At 44.4% G+C, this 19,441-nt stretch overlaps 1 pseudogene; it reads left to right on the top strand.

Annotated features, from left to right (window-relative positions):
* Positions 1-798: 798 nt before the first annotated feature.
* LOC150052426 (organic anion transporter 7-like) lies at positions 799-17,337 on the top strand (annotated as a pseudogene).
* The last annotated feature ends 2,104 nt before the right edge of the window (positions 17,338-19,441 follow it).

The raw sequence follows: 19,441 nt of genomic DNA, 5'->3' as shown, positions 1-19,441 counted from the left end.
GAGACAAGGGATCGCATCAAGTTAAGAAGCTCCCATACAACAATGGAAACAAGTTACTAGAATGAACAGAATGGAGGAGGAGAGAGGAGACCTGGCCTCCTTTGTCCAATGGACAAATTAATATTCAGAATATATAACAAACCCAAACACTAAGCACCAAAGAACTAGACACTAAATGGGAAAAAATGAACAAACAGATACTTTTCAATGAAGAAATGCCAACTGGGATTCAGTATGTGAAAAAATTCTACATTTCTAGCCATCAGGCAATGTATCAAAGACATTCAAGTTGCATCTGGCCCCAGTCAAGTAGCTACTGTTGGCTTTGTTGTTCAGTTAGACCTGAGGACAATGACCTTGACCTGATGGACTACAGTGTGACTCAGCACTACCACTTACTTCTATGAGTATATCCTAAAGAATCGAGTAGCAATTTTACACTAGGTTGATTACAAAAAATGTTTACCTCAAAGTCCACCACCCACCAAGGTTCACTGCAACTGCACCGGACTCAATAGATCTTTTCTTTTCAAAAAGTAAATCTTTAACAGATTTCATCACATAAAGTAGTCACAAAAACAAAACCTTGTTTTTTTCTTTGTAACTCTAAAGTGAAAAGTCACTTCCCTAACTCCAAAACTGTCTAGGGAAACAAGATCCTGAATCTGTTGGGCTACCTGTGAAATTGTGGGGCCAGGATCAAACACTGTTCCTGAGCCTCAAAGAAGAGAAACTTCTTTTTCCTCAGTCTTATCTTCCCACATTTTGCCTCCCCTTAGAAACAGTCATTCATATTCAATGGCCTGTCGTGACCTTCTGGATCAAGTTGGCAGCCTGGGAAGATTCCAGGTCCTGTAGAGAGTGTTTCTCATGACCTGTTGTTTCTTGGCATTTTCTCAGATTCTGTTAGAGAACTTCAGGCCACCACCCCTGAGCACCGCTGCTGGGTGCACGTCCTCGACAACGACACCGTGTCTGACAATGGCACTGGCATCCTCAGCCAACAGGACCTGCTGAGAATCTCCATCCCGCTGGACTCCAACCTCAGGCCAGAGAGGTGCCGCCGCTTCGTCCACCCCCAGTGGCAGCTCCTCCAGATGAATAAGACCTCGGGGAACAGGGACGGCTGGGTGTATGACCACAGCTCTTTCCTTTCCTCCACCGTGACCACGGTAGGAAGCTTCATTTTTCTCTTGCCAGGTCAGTTGTTGAGAAATTACACAAGTAATAAACACACTTCAAATCTTTCAGCACAGTGTAGATGCTTATTTTTTATTCTTGTACTTCTATATTAAATACCAGACAGTGAGATATTTAACAAGTCTGATAAATTCTTGGATGAGGCCCTAATCACATAGCACTCTCATTCTTCAGAGAAATATAACTTAAATAATTTGTTCATAGGCTTTGATAGAAAGATTACATGAAGCCAATAATAAACCTTGGTTTAAAATTAGAAATATCAAGGATGATATTTCTAGTTTCTGACTGTCAAAACTTCAGAGGGAGAAGAAGGATTTTTTTTTTGCCAGTCCTGGGATTTGAGCACTGTCTTTTGTCTTTTTCCTTAAGGCTAGTGCTCTGCCACTTGAGCCATAGCACCACTCCCGGCTTTTCTATGTATGTGGTACCAAGGAATTGAACCTGAGTCTTCGTACATGCTAGGCAAGCACTCTACCACTAGGCCAAACTCCCAGACCAAGAAGGATTTTTTTTTCCCAGTCCTGGTTTTGAGCTCAGGGCCTGAGCACTGTCCTTGAGCTTTCTCTAGCCTAGAGCTCCACCACTTGAACCACAGCACCACTTCCAGCTTTTTCTATGTACAAGGTACCAAGGAATTGAACCTGGGTCTTCATGCATGCTAGGTAAGCGTTCTACCACTAGGCCAAACTCCAGGCTCATGATTTGTAGATTTTTAAACTCTTCATATGGTGGCCATGTATGACCACATTTGAAAACTCCCCATTGGGAGTTAAGTGACCATCTACCTGGCACTGGTTTTCAATGCCTGTAATCCTATCTACTCAGGCTTGCAGTTCAAGACCAACAAGGCAGAAAGGTTCACAAGGCTCTATCTGAATCAATAACCAGCTTAAAAATAATCCACAGAGCTAGATGTGTGACTCAAGTAATAGAACACGAGCCTAGCAAGCAAACCCTGGTACCACTGAGGTAGAAATCAGATAATGGTGGAAAGGGAAGCTGCAGAAGAAGGTAGAAGCCAGATATAATGGGACTCCCAGGTTTATGAAATTCCTAGGGTATGTTTAGAGCTTTTGATCAGGTACGCTGAAGGGTCAGAAACTGTCCTGTGTTGCTTTCTGGCTCTTTCAGTGGGACCTGGCACGTAACTCTCAGTCACTGACTTCATTGCCTAAATTCCTACTGATGGCTGGACTGCTAACAGGAAACATACTCTGTGGCCATTTATCAGACAAGTGAGTGTATCTCTCTCTGAGTGGGTATTTGCACCAGCCTGTGAGTGACTTGTTCATTTCCTGGGAGCTGTTGCCAATTATCCTTCCATGGCAGTGTGTACCTTTGCCTTTGAGGAATGACAAACACATGGAAATATTCATGGCCAGAGCCATGAGGGCTATTTTCAGATGACTGAGTCATATGTTGTTGGGAGCCAGAGTGTGGAGTCAGACTGTCCCTTGAATCTGCATCACTGAGTCAGATAACCACACAAAGAAGTGAGCTGCCATGTGTGACGCCATGCCTCTAAATTTTGAGCTATACTGTCAGTATTGTGAACTTCCTGACTTTATTGAGTTATTGCTTTATCTTTCTGTTGAGACTTGATTACCATTTGGTACAAATGTGTTATTGCTTTATCACCTCTGCTTAATTGATCTGAGACCTGATTACCATTTGGTGCTAATGTATCCCTGGAAGTTCCCTGGTTTCAAGAAAGTATACAAGACTGAATCTAAAAATAAATGGAGCTACGGTCTTAAGCTCACAGCCTTCTTGGGCTACTGATTGGGCTGTAGTCCTCCTGACCCCATCTGTTTGCCTCTTGTCTATTTCTTTTCTCAGTCTTCACCCCCCAAGTCAAGAATCCCGGTTCACTGCCTGCTGGCTCCAGCAAGTGGCACCCGAACAGGGACCCTGAAAACCTGGGCCGAGATAGAAGACCCCCGCAGTGGAGAGTCTCATAAGAGACTGTGAGAGCGGGTGAATGTATACTTGGGAGTAAATAATAATGGGAGAAGGTAATAGCCGAAGGCTTTATGTGCAGGCCCTGAGAGGAACACTCCAAGCCTGAGAAAAGTGGGTAGGGCAGGGGCAGCTTGAGTGCTTCCTACAGTTTATTGAGGAAGTGTGCAGGGGTTTCCAGAGGAGGGGACCCTAAATTTAGAAACCAGGCAAAGGGTAGGGAAAGGAATTCAGGATCATTATGGTGTAAATGGCCCTGAAAAGACCCCTGCAGATGCTCTTACCCTGTGGAATTTAGTAAAAGATTGTTTAGATTTTCGACATGAGAATGCCAAACTTGATCTTGAATTAAAGAAACTTTCTGAGGAAAAACCAGAGGCTGGGGCATATGCCGCAGCCCGAGTTTAAATGAGATTGTAAAAAGGAAACAACAGCCAGTAGATATTGAGCATAAGAATTCAGATTTGGATAACAAGGAGGAAAGTTATGATGAGCTGTCGGAGGACTGGCTGGCTATGGTGGAGGAGATGCTTAAAGAAATTTAACACAAACTATTTAAGATGGGGATAGAGCAGAGAGCCCCCCCCCCCAAACGTAGGAAATAAATATGACCCTCCGGCCACTGTCTTGGCAGGTTTTGATCCCTATCCCCCATCCCCCACCCCCACTGCCTCCAGTTATTGCAGCCTTACATCCCCACACCCCTTCTCAACCTTTATGCATGCCTAAAGGTCCTAGCAATAAGTTTCTCCCAACAGGCACAACAACCAGGCACAGTGCACTGCAACTAAGCCTGGCTCAGGCTGCTGAAAAGGGAGGAAGATGTTTCAGGGTTTCTATTCTTCCCCATTTTAATTGATCAAGACCAACAGAAACACCACCAACCATTCCTTTTAAACAAATACAGGACTTAAAGAGTGCCTGCTCCCAATATGGACCAACTGCCCCCTTTACTCAAGTAGTATTGGAGGCCATGTGGAGGAATCACAGACTATATTAGAGTGTGTGCTGACATAGGACCCTCCCATACACAAGGCCTCACATTAGCCGCTGCTCTTCAAGGAAAGACTGTTACTGAATTTCTGAAATATAGGGGCCAGCAGCATCCTCAGGCTACTGGACCCCCAGGGAGTTGCTTTTCTTGTGGACGTATGGGACATCATGTGGCGCAATGCCCACATCAGGCCAGGCTAGGGAAAACTCAAGCTGGCAAATGTCCACGTTGTGGTAAAGGAAAGCACTGGGCTAGAGATTGCAAGTCAGTAACAGACAGCAATGGCCACCCGTTTTCAGGAAACTGGAAAAGGGGCCAGCCCCTGGCCCCGCAAAATTATGGGGCAGTCCCTCCCTCTTCTCGGCCACAAGCTTATCCTCTAACAGCTCTCCAAAATCAGTCTCCCACCTCTTCCGTGCCACCCCAGGCAGTGCAGGATTGGACCTCTGTTCCTCCACCTACACAGTATTGACCCCAGAGATGGGGATACAAGCTCTCCCCACCGGGGTCTTTGGCCCCCTCCCCCCAGGAGCGGTTGTATTGCTGCTAGGGCATAGCAGCTTGGCCCTTAAAGACATACAAATTATACCTGGCATAATCGACCAGGACTATACTGGCGAAATCAAGGTCATGGCCTCTGCTCCAAGGCATGTGATAGCAATCCCAGCAGGACAAAGAATTGCACAACTAGTGCTAGTGCCTTTACTACCCATGGGGACTGCTAATTCCTCTGCCCCATGTGGACAAAGAGGATTTGGATCCTCTGATCTCTATTGGGTGCAAAGCATAAAACAAGAGAGGCCTGAGATGACTATATTTATATAAGAACAGCCCTTTAAAGGAGTATTAGACACAGGAGCAGATGTGTCTGTGATATCTAAGAAGCACTGGCCAGCCCAATGGCCCCTGACAACCTCTATGACTTCCCTACAGGGGATGGGGTATGCAACTGACCCACAGCAGAGCAGTGCGATCCTTGTTTGGAGAGATGAGGACGGGCACTCTGGTCATTTTCAACCATTTGTCCTGGATCATTTGCCAATTAATTTATGGGGTCGTGATATCATGGAAAAAATGGGAGTGTATATGTTTAGTCCTAGGGCTGCGGTCACTAAGCAGTTACTTGATCAAGGCCTCCTCCCTTCCGGGGGACTGGGCCGAGCAGCACAGAGAGGGCCAGAGCCGCTCCAACCCCAGTCTCGCCCACCGAGACAGGGATTAGGGTATTTTTAACGGGGGCTGCTGTTTGTCCTGCCCCTCACGCCAGTCCCATAAATTGGCTCTCTGAGGAACCGGTGTGGGTGGAGCAGTGGCCCCTCCCCCTAGAAAAGATCATTGCAGCTCAACAGCTGATGCAGGAACAGCTGGATTTGGGGCACCTAACCCCTTCCAACTCTCCATGGAATTCTCCAATTTTTGTCGTAAAGAAAAAAATCAGGTAAATGGAGGCTGTTACAAGATCTAAAAAAAGTAAATGCAACTATGGAACTGATGGGGGCATTACAGCCCGGCTTGCCTTCCCCCATGGCAATCCCAAAGGATATTCATAAAATTATTATAGATTTAAAAGATTGCTTCTATACTATACCTCTGGCACCTCAAGACTGTAAGCGTTTTGCCTTCAGCGTCCCCTTCGTTAATTTTAAAGAACCCATGAAACGGTATCATTGGCTTGTGCTCCCACAGGGCATGGCAAATAGCCCAACTTTATGTCAAAGTTTTGTAGCCAGAGCCATTTCTTCTGTTTATATTGTTCATTATATAGATGATATTTTGTTGGCTTATTCTGACCCTATTGTCGTGCAACAAGCTTTTGGACAACTAAAGCAAAATCTGAGCCTTTTTGGCCTCATAATAGCAGCTGAAAAGGTTCAGGAACCCCCCCCCACCCCGTTTATATATTTGGGCCATATATTGGGCCCTCACTATTTTAAAAGTCAACAAATACACTTAAAAACTTCACACTTAAGTACTCTGCATGATTTTCAATAATTCTTGGGAGATGTAAACTGGCTCTGGCCTTATCTAAAACTATCTGCTGCAGAGTTGAAACCCCTCTTTGAGCTCTTGAAGGGAAATACAGACCCTACATCCTCACGCCATTTGACTCCTGGCGCCAGGAGGGCCATTCAAATGGTAGAGGGGGCACTTTCCCAGCAGCATATAAACTATTGTGATTATTCATTACCCTGGGGAGCTTACATTTTATCTACTTCTTACTCCCTAACTGCTATATTGTGGCAGAATGGCCCTCTTTCATGGCTCTCTCTGCCATCAACACCTAGCAAAGTATTGACTCCTTATTATGAATTAGTAGCCGCTCTAGTGCACACACGCACTGCAAATATTTAGGCCAGGAACCTCCTTTTATTTGTGTTCCTTATAATTTACAACAACAAGTTGCTATTCGCCCATGGTGATTCTTGGACTATTGCTTGGGCTAATTATACAGGAAAAAATTTGCATCACTACCCATCTAACAAACTTCTCCAATTTGCTGCATCCCATACGTTTCTTTTTCCCTCCATAGTACAGGCCTCACCTTTGCCTTCTGCCGCATTAGTTTTTACCATTAATGGAAAAACTCAATCTTGGTCTACAGGTTTTTCCTCTGCCCAAAAAGTGGAATTAGAGGCTGTTTTACAGGCACTTGTCCTATTACAAGGTGAGCCCTTTAACTTATACTCAGATAGCCAATATGTAATTCATGCTCTTCAAGGCATAGAAACTGTTCCTTTTATTGGAACTACTAACTCCAACATTCAGACCCAATTCTGCCGAGTACAGACTGCTTTGTTCCCGTAATCACCCCTGTTTTGGCTTTGTTCAAGCTCACACTAACTTTCCTGGCCCTTTGAGTGGGGGCAATGCGGTTGCTGATTCCGCCACCAGAGTTTATTTAACCCAGATTAAACTTACAAAGCAGTCACATGCCATCCATCTCAAAATAGTAGAGCCTTGCACCGGCAGTTTAAATTATCTCGAGAAGAAGCACGATAAATAGTTAAAACTTGCTCCAACTGTGTCCCTTTCTCACCAGCCCCCCATACAGGTGTAAATCCATGGGGTCTGCTATCTAATCGCATGTTGCAGATGGATATCACACACATTCCTTCATTTGGCCAGTTAAAATATGTTCATGTTCCAGTAGACACCTATTCTAATTTCATCTTGACCACCCCCCTTGCTGGGGAAGCTACTACATTGTATTTCCCACTGCCTTCGCTGTTTTGCTGTAATGGGGATTCCCTCACAAATTAAAACAGATAATGGCCCTGGTTATGTAGATCGCACATTTCACTCCTTTTGCCAATCTTATAACATCACTCATATTACAGGCATTCCTTACAATCCTCAGGTCAGGGTACTGTGGAGTGAGCTAATGGATTATTAAAACATCAAATTTTTAAAATAAAGAAGGGGGAGTTGTATCCTGCTACCCCTGTGAATATACTTAATCATGCTCTATTTGTTTTAATTTTTTTAAATTTGGACTCAAATAATTTATCTGCGGCTCAACAATTTTGGAAAAAAAGAGCAACGTACTTTTGCCCTAGTAAAGTGGAAGGATCCCCTAACCAGTGCTTGGCACGGACCCGATCCAGTTCTGACATGGGGTCGAGGACATGTATGTGTTTTTTTCTCAGGAAGAAAATGACGCCTGCTGGCTGCCTGAACGCTGTGTTCAGATTGTGGAGAGTGATGGTGGCCATCCAAGCAGTGACTCACTGGGCCGACATCCCCCACCCTCCAGTGGTGCATCCAGAGGGACCTGAGTTATTCGTGCATGTCGACTGATCAGCATATGGGACTTCTCCTGAGCCACTTATTCAACATATTCAAACGGGTAGCTTCTCTGCTTCTGGGGTCAGCACCCCACTGTGATTCAAACTTCAGGACAATGACTCTATCCCAGGATGTGCTGAGATGCAGTCTATCAATCACTGGATATGAATGCCAGATCAAAAGCAACCTTATACACTGAGAATGACCACCCTGCCAGCAGGAAGTCCCCTTTCTGCCAGTTGAACCCTTGTTATATGATTCCCCGGTGTGCCAATACAACTCAAGTGGTGGAATCCACAGGCGGACTCCACCCTATGAAGTGCAGACATGATCAACCTTTTATTACCAATATTACTGGGACTTCCTCACAGCTACTAGGCTGGTCAGGGGCCAACTCTACCCAGCGTTTTAATCCTGGACTGTGGTGGATGAATGGTCGTCCTCAACATCAAGCATGGATGGTTGCAGCGGCCCTTGGTAATATAACCTGGCCCAGCTCCGCTGACCAAAAGAACATTATGAGCTGTGTTTCTCCTCCTTTTGCTCTTATGTATGGGCCTTTTAACGTATCCATTGATTCTACACAATTTAATGTAACATGTGATAATTGTTCTTTTACAAATTGTATATATAGTGGATTAGTTACCTCTGTTATTATTGTTAAACAACCACCTTTTATTATGTTACCTGTGAATGAATATGTCTAGACCCTGGCGTAAAGATTCTGGTATCTTAGTTTTACAACAATTGAAAGACCTAATGCGCCCTAGGGGGTTTATTGGATTAATAGTAGCAGGTATTCTAGCTTTTATTTCCTTAGCAGCTACTGCTGCAGCTGCCACTGTTGCTTTGACACAGGTACTCACACTGCCCAATATGTGAACCACTTAGCCCATAACACTACCAAGGCTTTGCAACTGCAGGGCAGGGTGGATGATAAAGTGGAACAAAGACTTGAGGCATTATATGAGACTGTAATCCTCCTTGGGGAACGGGTTCACACGCTGCACTCTTCAAAGAGTCCATTGCCATGCTGGGTTTGATTTCATTTGTATTACACCTCACTTATATAATGGATCCGCCTATTCCTGGGATCATATGGTAGCCCACTTAAATGGAATTTGGCATCATACAAACTTATCTCTGGATTTGTTTCAGCTTCATAGACAAATCATTGGGCTTGAGCAGGCGCCGTCACTTGACACTGAGATAACATAGACCGCCAAGGAGTTGTTTTAGCAGTCTCAGCACTATGTTCCCTCCTTGAACAACTTAAAAGGCTTACTGATGACCTTTGTTGGTCCAGGAATGTTGCTTATAACAATAATTATTTGCCTACCTTGTGTGGCAAAGATCTTGCAAAATTCATTACTAAACCTTGCAGGTAAACTCCACAAAATCAAGCTCCAAATGAATGAGTTCCCCCACCACCACCCCGGCCCGAGAGAATTGCAGCCAGGGACGGGTAAGCGGGGATGCGCTCTGACGAACCTAAGACAGGGCCTTCAGCTGGATCTGAAGAAGTTCCCCATGACAGGTAAGGCAGAGTCAGCGATCCACCCAACCTAAGACAGGTGGGTTCACTTCTTTTAAAATAAAGACGGGGGAGATGTTGGGAGCCACAGTATGGAGTCAGACTGTCCCTTGAATCTGCATCACTGAGTCAGATAACCACACAAAGAAGTGAGCTGTCATGTGTGACGCCATGCCTCTAAATTTTGAGCTATACTGTCAGTATTGTGAACTTCCTGACTTTATTGAGTTATTGCTTTATCTTTCTGTTGAGACTTGATTACCATTTGGTACAAATGTGTTATTGCTTTATCACCTTCTGCTTAATTGATCTGAGACCTGATTACCATTTGGTGCTAATGTAACCCCTGGAAGTTCCCTGGTTTCAAGAATGGTGGACACTGAAGGGAGCATCAGGCACACACCGAGGACAAGACTGGTGACTATTATTTCTGTCCAGTGGGACAGACAGACATTGAAGAGGCATACGAATTGGGTAAAATGTGAACACAATTTGGTCACAAAGCAATATAACCAGGAGACAAGAGAGAAGAAAAGAGTATGTATGTAGGCTTGTTTGTCTTGCTCAAAAGAAAATGCCAGCAGGCACTTGTGGCTCACACCTGTAAGCCTAGCTGATCAGGAGGCTGAAATCTGAGAATGGTGGTTCAAAAGCCAGCCCAGACAAGAAAGTCCATGAGATTCTTATCTCCAGTGAACCAGAAAACTGGGAGGATCTGTGTCTCAAAACAGTAGAGCATTAGCCTTGAGCAAAAAAGTTCAAGGACAGTGCCCAGGCTCAGAGTTCAAGCCCCAGGATCAACTGTTAAAAAAAAGTCCCTTCCTGTGGTCAATTTTTTTGGGGGGGTGAGTCATGGGGCTTGAACTCAACCTGGGTGCTGTCCATGAGCTCTTCAGCTCAAGGCTACCATCCTACCCTTGAGATAAGCCCCATTTCCCGTTTTCTAGAGTTTAATTAAAGAATCTCAGGCCCATTTGTGCCCTGGCTGTGAACCTTCATCCTCAAATCTCAGCCTCCTGAGTAGCTAGGATTACAGGCGTGAGCCACCACACCCGGCTTCATTTATTTTTGCCAGTCCTGGGGCCTGAGCTCAGGGCCTGAACACTGTCCTTGGGCTTTCTCAAGGCTAGAGCTCTACCACTTGACCCACAGAACCACTTTCAGCTTTTTCTATGTATGTGGTTCCGAGGACTCAAACCTAGGTCTTCATGCATGCTAGGCAAGCACTCTACTACTAGGTCAAACTCCCAGCCCCCTGTGGTCATTCTTCACACCCCATCATGACAATGTGTGGCCCACAGGGAGAAATAATCACTTCAAGAAGGGAATTGGGGGATTAAATAAAATTTCAAGTCATTAATTTCTGAGTGTTGAATTAACCAGACATATTGCCCATGTCTGTTTACAGGATCACAGAAAACACCTAGCCATTTTTTTTTCCACACAGCAGCATACCCAGAAGATGGAAGATATTTTACCCAAATGTTTAAGTGCCAGAATCTAATAAAGCATTAAGATCTTAGATTGTTCACCATACACAGAGGGCACACTGTCATAACTACACAGTCAGAAGCTGCTTCTGAATTACTTTGCACAAAATTTCCAATTTAAGCATATTTTCCCTTATCTGTGGAAGATAGTCCTAAATGATAGAACTAGATACATGTTCATAGACATGTATATATACATGTCTATGAACATGTATCTACACATAATATATACACAGAAGTATACCCTAATATATGGATATATAGATATATACACATCTACATGGATACACGTGTGTATATATGTATATTTACACACACCTATACATATATAGAACATGCTCATAATTGTGGACTATTTGAGGGCATTAGCATGGTGAGGAAGGTGAAGAGGAATAGTAAAGTAAATAAAATAAAATACGTATTGGTATTTTGTGTGAAGCTGTTGAACTAGAGGGTAAAGGAGAGAAGACAGAGGACAGAGGAGTCATGAGGTTGACAGATACAAGTTTGAAATACCGTGAGGGAACGTCTTTGAGCAACCAATAGACACTCAGAACGCAATGAGAGGAATGTAGATCCGTGGCTTAGGGTGGGCACGGTGGGAAGAGGCTGAGGGATGAAGGAGAGGGAGTGTGTTTGAAGCTCGTTCTGTATACATGCATGAGAATGGGGCAGTGAGGCCTCTTGAGTTGTTTGAAGAAGTGGGGTGTTGAGTGTGATGACGTGAGCATGGTTGGTGGCACACAATGCATGCTGGAAAGTGACAGTGAAGCCCTTGTGTGGAACTAATGTATGCTGATAAAAATGGGAAAATTAAGGGCTGGAAGTTTGGCCTAGTGGTAGAGTGCTTGCCTAGCATACACGAAGACCTGGGTTTGATTCCTGGGTACCACATGCATAGAAAAAGCCGGAAGCAATGCTGTGGCTTAAGTGGTAGAGCGGTAGTCTTGAGAAAGTCCAAGGACAGTGCTCAGGGCCCGAGTTCAAGCCCCAGGACTGGCAAAAAAAAAAAAAGAAAAGAAAAGAAAAGAAAGGCTAAAGTTATGCCAGCGGTGGCAGCAAGCACATGCCTTCTGGCTGCGTGACAGGAATGATGTTAAGTGAAACATGCCACACGATGTCACACTCTCACACGAAATCTAAAAATTCTGATTTCATGGGGGTAGAATACACTGGTAGTTGTTGCCAAAGCCTGGGGTCCAGAAGGTAGTGGTTGCCAAAGCCTGGGGTCCAGAAGGTAGTGGGAGAGTGCTGGAGAGAACTTGGTCAAAGGATGCATAATTAGAGTGAGATAGGAAGAATACGTCCCAAAAGGGCCACTGTGGTCATGTGACCTTCGCCCATGGTAACTCCCTGTTGTCTTAGAATATAAAAGGAACATGAAAAGCATATGGGAGGTGATGAATTCGATAATCAGCTAGATTTGACCTGTGTGTGTGTGTGTGTGTGTGTGTGTGTGTGTGTGTGTGTGTGTGTGTGTGTGTGCGTGCGCGTGTCTATGTGTGTGTGTCAGGTTAAGTCCTCCCTCTGCCTCATAAGCACTGCTGTCCATCCCGCTCACCTCCATGGTTAGTGTGTCTTTATAATTCTTCACTCTATTTATGCGCGCAGCTCTCTGCAGCTCCTGTAAGCCTTCCTGGGGTCTGTTGGTCAGAATCAGCCACCGCGCAGACTCTGCCAGCCACCTGATCAAAGACGACGATGGAAGTGCAGCCAACCTCACACTCTCCTGCCCACTCCACCTTTAACCCTCGGATTTCATTCCGCTTTAATATCATACCCATCACATTCCCAGTTACATCAAGAAATATCATTTTATGTTGTCTATTACCATAACTAGGAAATGGGAAATAACCTTTCTCCACAGTCCTGGAAACCAGATCCACAATGGTCTTGGCTCCTATGTGAGTTGGATAACAATGAAGTATGGAGATCAGAGTCCTGGAGTCTGAAGGACATATACTGGTCTAGACCTTTACCCACTGCTGTTTCTAGCAGTTGTGATGGAAACTGGCGACACAAGCAAGTGCGTTTTCCTGTTCCTGTGATGCGATAGAGAGGTCACAAAGTTGGCAGATTTGTCATGAGGATTAAATACATACTAGATTACTGATTCTATCAACGGTGCATTGTTTGTCCAAATTCAACTCACTATATTATATCTGTAACTGTTTCTCTGGAAGGTGTTTTGTTTTTTCTTGTGACTTGTGGGGAGTGAACTCAGGGCTGGGTGCTGTCCCTGATCTCTTCTACTCAAGGCTAGTTCTCTTTGAGCCACACAGCTCCACTTCTTTTTTTCTGATGGTTCATTGGAAATCAGGGTCTCATGGATTTCCTTGCCTGGGCTGACACTGAATTGCAATCCTGAGATCTCAGCTCCCTGAGTAGCTAGGATTACAGGTGTCTGCCACCAGTGCCTGGCTTTCTGAAAGTTATTTCTAAGCAATGACTTGATCTCATTGAAGTATAATATATTCCTTCTTGAGGAACAGAAGGGAGGATCTATGCAATAAATGATGCAAACTGTCCAGTTTGACTCGTTCTATTATGGTCAGTCTTGGGGCTTGAACTCGTGGCCTGTTCCTGAGCTTCTTTTGCTCCATGAAGGAGGATCTGGAGGCTGCACAGATGAAACCTGCTCTGAGTGATTTGTTCTACAACCTCAACCTGTGCAAACAGATGTGTCTCCTGAGCTTTAAAAGGTGGGCCTGGCGCAGTTCCTATGAAAACAGCAGCGGGGAAGTAACTCTATGTCTCACTTCAAAGGGTACAGCGTGTAGGGTGACTGGGAAATAAAAGGTAAGGAAGGCAGCTGCACAGTCGCTTGGGTTAGCAGTGCTGAGAGTTTGGAAGCACTGACACAGAAGTCACTATGCTGAGTTCTCTGGATCACCAGCCATTGATTCTAAGAACTATGATGAGAGCTTTAGGGTCGGAGTCAACTGTGATGAAGGTAAAATAGCAAAGAGAAAGTAAGGATGGCTCAACAAATGCCTACAAATATAAATAACCATCAATAGGACCAAAATCAGATCAAATGTGCCCTCCACAATACCTGTTTTCCTCCCTCAAAACAATCAAACCATAACAATGCGAAGCTCATTATCATATAACCATGTGTGACAAACTTAAAGAGTATCACTACTTCCAGCTTTTTGGTAGTTAGCTGGAGATTAGAGTCTCACAGACTTTCCTGCCTGGACTGGCTTAGGACAGTGATCCTCAGATCTCTGCCTCCTGCCAATCTAGGATTACAGGGGTGAGCCACCAGCTCCCAGGATCCATTTCTATTTTAACAGAAACAACTAGCTCTCAGGACTAATGCTATGATCAGCTGTATAACTCTAAACTTCTTTCCTCTCTGTTCATGCCAGATTTGCAATATATGTGTCCCTTTTTGGCCTGTTTCTCAACCTCCAGCACCTGGGGAGGAATATTTTCCTCCTGCAGATTGTCTCTGAGGTACTGAACTTACCAGCCAATTATGCAGCAATCCTTGCACTGAATCACCTGGGCCATAGAATAAGTCAAAACCTTTTCATGTCCTTAGCGGGGATTTCCATTCTGGCCAATATCTTTGTGCCTCAAGGTAAGGAAAACACACAAGGTGATAAAGGAAAAAGCTCCCCCTTTCTCTCTGATCACCTCGATAAGAAGCAGGACTCAGCACCAGTGGCTCACACCTGTACTCCTAGCTCCTCACGAAGCTGAGATCTGAGGATGATAGAGGTTTGAAGTCAACTGGAGTAGATAGGTCCATGAGACTCTAAAAACCCAGATGTGCCACTGTAGCTAAAGTGGTAGAGTACTTGCCTTGAGCAACAGAAGCTCGGGGACAATGCCCAGGCCCAGAGTTTAAGCTCCAAGACAGGCAAAAAAAAAAAAAAAAAAAAAGAAAAAAGAAAAAAAATTTATTTTATAAAGTTCTGAATCCTCCATCTTTGTCACACCTCAGAGCCTCAGATACAATTATTCCAAACCATTGATTTACCATTCTCAAAATCCACAGGTAAGTCACATGTCCCAGCTTATTAGTTACTGCAGGAACTCTGCTTCTGTAATAGCTTCTCTACCATGTATTTTATACTTGCACCCACCTCTGATAAGGATGATGAGAAGGCAGTGCCCGACTCTCCCCGGATCTTCCTCTCTCCAGAAATGCTGACCCTCCACCTGATTCTGTCAGCTCTGCTTCTTTGTTCTCTCGCCTATGCAAATGAACTACTCCCCACTGTAATCAGGTACAAAACTCATGTGTTTCCTGTTAGGATCAAACAGCTCTTTCTCAGATGAGAGAAAACCAGGACTGGGTAGTTAACAAAAGCAAATGATGATGATGATGATGATTACCATTATTATCATAAAGGTGATGTGGAGAGAGTGTACTAAGTCAGGTTAAGAGTGCATTTCTTTTTGGACTATGTCACCCCTTCTCTTGCTCTCTCCCAGTTTACCCTCCCATCCCCACCCACAAGTTACACAGTTCATTTTCAATATAGTATCTAGTGAGGAGTACCGCTGCTAAATTTGTTCACCTTGTGCCTCCCATAATTGTGATTTATTTTTTTTAAATATATCCCATTTTCCAAATGCTCACTTTTCTGGTGCTATAGTAAGTCTGTTGATGTACTACGATACACACCTCATATCATCTTACAAGTCATTAATAAAGTAGGGGCTAGGAGTAATATAGTACTTTTAAGTGACAATTTTCAGCCAGGTGCTGGTGACTCATAGCTGTAATCCTAGCTACTCAGGAGGCTGAAATATGAGAATATGGCTCAAAACAAGCCTGGGCAGGAAAAACCATGAGACTCTCACCTCCAATTAACTACTAAATAAACCACAGGGGAGTTGTAATTCAAGTGGTAGAGTATTAAACTTGAGCAAAAAGCTCAAAAATAGCACCCAGTACTTGAGTTCAAGGCCCAGTACCAGCACAAAAAAAGGGAAAAAAAAAAGGAAGGAAGGAAGGAAGGAAGGAGGAGGAGGAGGAGGAAGAGAGGACTCAATATTCTGTGAACTTGAGAAAATATGCTAGCAAATAAGGAAGCATATTTCAAATGCACAACTGTTCTAAACAATTTTTTTTTTTTGGTCCTCTTTCATGGGGCTTGAACTCTGGGCCTGGGCACTGTCCTTGAGCTCTCCGGCTCAAAGCTAGCACTCTACCAGTTGAGCCACAACTCCACTTTGGACTTTCCTGCCCAAGCTGGCTTTTAACAGAAGAAGCTTCTTGAGTAGCTAGGATTACAGACATATACCACATGTGTCTGACTTGTTTCAGGGCCTCAGCCTCGGGACTCATCGGGGTTAATGGGAGAGCTGGGGCGGCCCTGGCTCCCCTCTTGATGCTGCTGACAGTATATTCTGCATCCCTGCCCTGGTTAATCTATGACTCGTTCTCCATCCTGGCTAGGCTTATGGTCTCCCTCCCTCCTGAGACCAGGAACCAACCTCTGCCTGACTTCATCCAAGACATAGAAAATAAGTGAGTAAAGCCCCTAGTTGCCCCTAAAGAAGTTGTGTGCTAATGCTCTGTGGTGAGAAGGCAAAAAGGAACCTGCAGCCACAGTCTCCCAGGCAGGCCCCAAGCCAGGCTCTCCCCAGCACTCGATACTTTGCCATAGCCTCATCCTTTTTGAACAAGGACCTCACGTATACCCAGAGGTCCACACAGCCTTGCCAGTAAGTCTAGGGATAAACAGGAGGAAATTAGGTCTCCTCTGTCCTGCCTGCCCTAGTGTGACACACACAAACTGTGGGGTATTTAATAAACTTTCACAAATACCAATGTCACGCTCAGCCCCCAGACCCCTGCACCAGTCCGCCCAGCAAACCCATGGTACTGCCAGGTTGTGAAGGTCTGAGAAGCGTCCTGGGATCTCAAGAATCCGGGGACAGGATCCAAACCCTTCCCACAAATGACAGCATGTCTCAGAAGGTGTGTGCTGCCTTCTAGAATGAAAACTGAAGGGGGGCGCAAAAGGGGGGAGGTGTAGTAAATAAACTGATTTTTAAGCTAATAGTGGGAAAGGATTCTGAAAAATTTCTACATCATTTCCTTTTCCAAAGGGCCCTTTGGCCAATGTCCTAGAATCCAGACATAAGAATGAAAAGCAGTAAAGCTGCCATTCCTAATCCTGACCTGTGGGTTATCTTTTCCTGAGTCTTCCTGGCAGAACCCACAGCTTTAACCCAAGCTGGTGGTGTTCTTCAGACTCTAAATTCTGCATGCGTGCATGTATGTTTTCTGTGAATTTTCATGATTGTATTTATTGCTTTGTTAATTTCTTTGTGTTTGCCCCAGGACACAAGTCTCCAGAGAAGCAAAACAGAAAGATGCTTTCATCAAGGTGACACAGTTTTAACCAGTTCCAAAAACAAGCTGCTGATATACATAAATAACAAATAGAATCTTACATAGAGATTGGTAAAGTCTAAAAAACTAATAGATAAAATATATAATGGAAAAGTGGACATTATATATTTCTGATTGGGATACTAATTACTACATGTAAAATCCCTATGAATAAAGCCAGGTGCTAGTGGCTTTTGCCTGTAATCCTAGCTACTCAGGAGCTGAGATCTGAGGATCCTAGTTCTAAGCCAGACCAGGAAGGAAAGTCCATGATACCCTTTTTCAAAAAAGAAAAAAAGCTGGAAGTAGAGCGGTGGCATAAATAGTAGAGTGCTGATTTTGAGCAAAATAAAAGCTCAGGGACAGCACCCAGGCCCTGAGCACAAGCCCCAGGATTGGCAAAAAATAAAAAATGTCTAAAAAACCTAGGAACCTACTGCCATCTCATGTCATTCTCAACAAAGAAGTTGCCACAAACATACACAGGAGAAAGTACATTCTGTAATGTGATAAAACTAGATCTTCACCTGTAAAAGAGTAGCATTAAATCCTATCTCTACCTCATTCAAAAAATCAACTAAAGGGCCAGGCATGGTGGGTCCTAGCTACTCAGGAGCCTGAGATCTGAGGATGAAGGTTCAAAGCCAGCCCAGGCACTAAAGACCGTGAAACTCCAATTAACCACTAGAAAAATGGAAGTGCCACTGTGGCTCCAGGGGTAGGGCGGTAGCCTTGAGCTGAAGAGCTCAGAGACAGTGCCCAGGTCCAGAGTTCAAGCCCCACAAACAACCAAAAAAAAAAAAATCAACTAAAGGGACAAGAGAGTGTGGTCTAGTGGTAGAGTGCTCACCTAGAAAGCACAAAGCCCTGGGTTTGATTCCTTGGTACCACATACATACAAAAATGCCAGAAGTGGTGCTCAGGCTCAAGTGGTGGAGCTCTAGCCTTGAGGAAGTCCAAGGACAGTGCTCAGGCCCTGAGCTCAAGCCCAGGACTGGCAAAAAAAAAAAAAAATACACTGTAGCCAGGTGCTTGTGACTCACGCCTGTAATCCTAACTACTCAGGAGGCTGAGATTCAAGGATCACGGTTCAAAGGCAGCCTGGGCAAGAAATTCCATGAGACTCTTTTCTCCAATAAACTACTCAAAGAAAAAAAAAAGCTAGAAATGGAGCTGTGGCTCAAGTGGTAGAGCACTAGCCTTGAGGCTAAGAGACTGCAGCTAGGACCAGAAGGAAAAAAAATTAAATGGGGGATAAAAGGATAACTCAAGTATAGTCTCAAGTTAGACCAAAAAAAAATGTTCCGAACATCAAGTGTCGGATTTAGAATCCAACCTTCGTATCGAGTTCTGAGTTAAGGAATATCAAGGACTGATTTATAAAAGGATGATGAGTGATATTACTGAGCAACAAATTTTACAGAAGCGGAAAATGTAAAAATTAAAGTCGTATAAGGGAGGGAGGGTAGGAGGGAGGGAGGGGGAAAAGGGAATGAGGGAAAGATGGGAGGAAAGGGAGGGAGGGAGAAAAGGAAGGAAAAGGGAGGGAGGAAGGGAGGAAGGGAGATAATGGTGTTGGTCTCAGAAAATGGTTACTGAGGAAAGAAGAAAATCATCAGGCATTATGAAAACTAAACCTCTAGCTGGGCACCAGTGTCTCACACCTGTAATTCTAGCTCCTCAGGAGGCTGAGATCTGAGGACCATCTGCAAAAGGAGATCTAGGGTATTTAGCAGTGATGTCACATGTTGAAATTTTGACATGGAGCAAGACAGTTAACATCTTAACTGATCTCCCTCCCTCCCTCTCCCTCTCTCCCTCTCTCCCTTTCTCCCTTCCTCTCCCTCGAATTTCTTCACTTATGCACCAACATGGCCACTGTCTTATGTAGCCCCGTGTGGAAGTCATTTAGATCTGTTATCTGAGCGTAACTCTAACAGTGTCCTCTTCGTTGTAAATGCCTCATTGTGGATTTAATGGTTATCCTAATGCAAGCCTTTTGAATGATTAAGCCTACACAGCACGGCATGTTGCTGGGAGGGATATGTCCAAGTGCAACAAGCAAACACTTGACTTTGGGGTCACAAATATTTACCCAAATGTTTGGTTTACTA

This window comes from Megascapheus bottae, chromosome 16 (assembly GCF_031878675.1).
Source record: "Megascapheus bottae isolate mThoBot1 chromosome 16, mThoBot2.hap1, whole genome shotgun sequence".
NCBI classification, from domain to species: Eukaryota; Metazoa; Chordata; class Mammalia; order Rodentia; family Geomyidae; genus Megascapheus; species Megascapheus bottae.
Note: the sequence above shows the minus strand (reverse complement) of the source record. Positions and strands in the feature narration are given on the sequence as shown.